The 2,130-nt window shown below is 38.0% G+C and overlaps 1 non-coding gene across 1 annotated transcript; it reads right to left on the bottom strand.

Annotated features, from left to right (window-relative positions):
• Positions 1 to 1,381: 1,381 nt before the first annotated feature.
• LOC119242420 (U6 spliceosomal RNA) lies at positions 1,382 to 1,483 on the bottom strand. The gene has a single exon (XR_005124434.1). It is a non-coding gene; the product is annotated as a U6 spliceosomal RNA (small nuclear RNA).
• Positions 1,484 to 2,130: the final 647 nt, after the last annotated feature.

The following is a 2,130-nucleotide window of genomic DNA, read 5'->3' as shown; positions in this document are numbered from 1 at the left end:
TCTCATCACCACAACCCTCCCCACCTGTGCGCAGGGACAAGCTTCTGTGCTGTTCAGTCTGTTCTCAGGCCCATGGGCTGCCCTTCTGTTACCAGCCCCTCTCATGGGGACTAGACCCCTGCAAATTACATTCTCAGGCACCTTTGCCAACCGGCTTCTGGTTAATTTCTGCCAAGGAGAGGCACTGGCAGGAGGAGAGCAGTAAAAGCCAGATTATTCCTCTCCATTTCCATCTCCAACCCAACACCCCGCCCCATTTCTGCCTCCTATGGCTTCTCACCAGACTGTGTTCCTGGATTCTACCTGCTACCCCAGTCCATGAGTGTGGTCACATTCCCTCCTCCTTGTTGGTCTCTCCAGCTGTTTGTGGGTAGGGGGAGGAAGGAAGGTGAACAGCTTGGGCCTGTTGCTCGTGGCTGCCTTGACTCACCAACCCATTTGGCTTTTTAGCTCTTCCAACACCTCACAACTGGTCCCCATTTGAATCCCTCCTCTAATGAGCTGACTGGTGTGGGCTCTGTTGCCCTTATCTGTCCCTGTTCATAAACACATCATGAAAATATCTTAGTTTCTCTCCTACAATTTGTTTCAGTCTTCAGAATCCTATTCAGGCTGGGATTTTCCAAGCTGATATTAACAAAGCCTTCTAGTTAAAAGCCAAGGGGGAAGTAATCATAAAAGAGGTTGTAAATGAAGATAAAAGCTGAAATAAAAAAATTGTAAAACATAAAGCAGTAGTGATAAAGTAGTTCAAATGCTGGGTTTTTTGGGTTTTTTTTTTGATAAGACGACTAAAATAAACAAACCTCTGACAAACATAATTAAGGGAACATTTTTCATTAGAAGTGAGAAAGGAGATAGGGCAAAACACAGGAAATAGATTTTTTTCTCCAAATCCAAAGAGAATGTTATTTGCACTTGTAAGCTAATAAAAAGGAATCTTCAATTAAGTGTATAATTTCTAGAAAGACAGATTACTAAAAATAACTCAAGAAATGGGAATCTAAACAGAATAATAACCAAGAAGGAAATTATTCAAAAGCAACCTTAACAATGCAGATGGTTCCATGTTTCCAACAAAATGATTTCATACTTTTCAGATTCAGATGATTTCAATGTTGTATAAAACATGCAGTGTGCAAAGAGAGAAGTAACTTTATGTCCACAAATATATATGTTCTTCTTACCAAGGTCTGATAAAGATGAAACACAGAAAGAAAGTTACAGGGGCCTCCCTGGTGGCGCAAAGGGTTAAGTCTCAGCACTATCAAGCTATCAGCAGTTATTGCAGCATGAGTTCGATCCTCTTGTTTTATTATACTGCTTCAGATATTTAGAGGGAAGATAATTTCTTCTGCTTTGCTGCGATCCTTATACCATGAAAAACATGGAACACTTTACAAATTTACATGTCATTCTTGCACAGGAGCCAGGCTAATTTTCCCTACATTGGTTATATTGTATGCACTGTTAAAACAAGCACAAGGAATGATAACTTTTTAAGTCAAAAGGCATTTCAAAGAAGGACAGTTTGCACATTATAGATGTAAATAACCATTTGGCAAAACGAGTATAATGAAAATCAAAGGGAAGATATCAGGAGAAAACATTAACAATTAATATAGCAAAAGGCTCATTTCTATTTTATGTAAAGAGCTTACACACATTGATATAAAAAAATTAAGTCCCCAGCATATAAGCTGGCAAAGAAGTTGAGAAGATAGTTCATGCAAAAAGAGATAAATGTTCATGTGAGAAAATGATCAACCATGCTAGTAATCAAAGAACTACCCACTGAAATAATCTTGTAGCATCATATACCCACTGTAATACAGGAATTATAGAAATTACCCCATATTCCAACACTGTGGTTAACCTAGACCCCTCATAGATTTTTGATAGCCCTATAAGATGGTATTGTCTCTTGGCAAAACATATCAGGAACCATCTTAAAATTCCATAATCAACATTTATCTTGAAAATAAAAAATAAATAAATAAAGCTATATGTGACTGTCTGGGTCTCTTTTTACCTTTTTGGGTTTGAAATCTGTTTTATGTGATTTAAGTATAGCTGTTTCTGCCTTCTTTATTAGTCCATTTGCTTGTAGGATTGTTTTCCATCCTTTAC

The sequence above is a fragment of the Talpa occidentalis genome, unplaced genomic scaffold, assembly GCF_014898055.3.
Source record: "Talpa occidentalis isolate TD23 unplaced genomic scaffold, MPIMG_talOcc4v2.1 talOcc4.12, whole genome shotgun sequence".
Lineage (NCBI taxonomy): Eukaryota > Metazoa > Chordata > Mammalia > Eulipotyphla > Talpidae > Talpa > Talpa occidentalis.
Note: the sequence above shows the minus strand (reverse complement) of the source record. Positions and strands in the feature narration are given on the sequence as shown.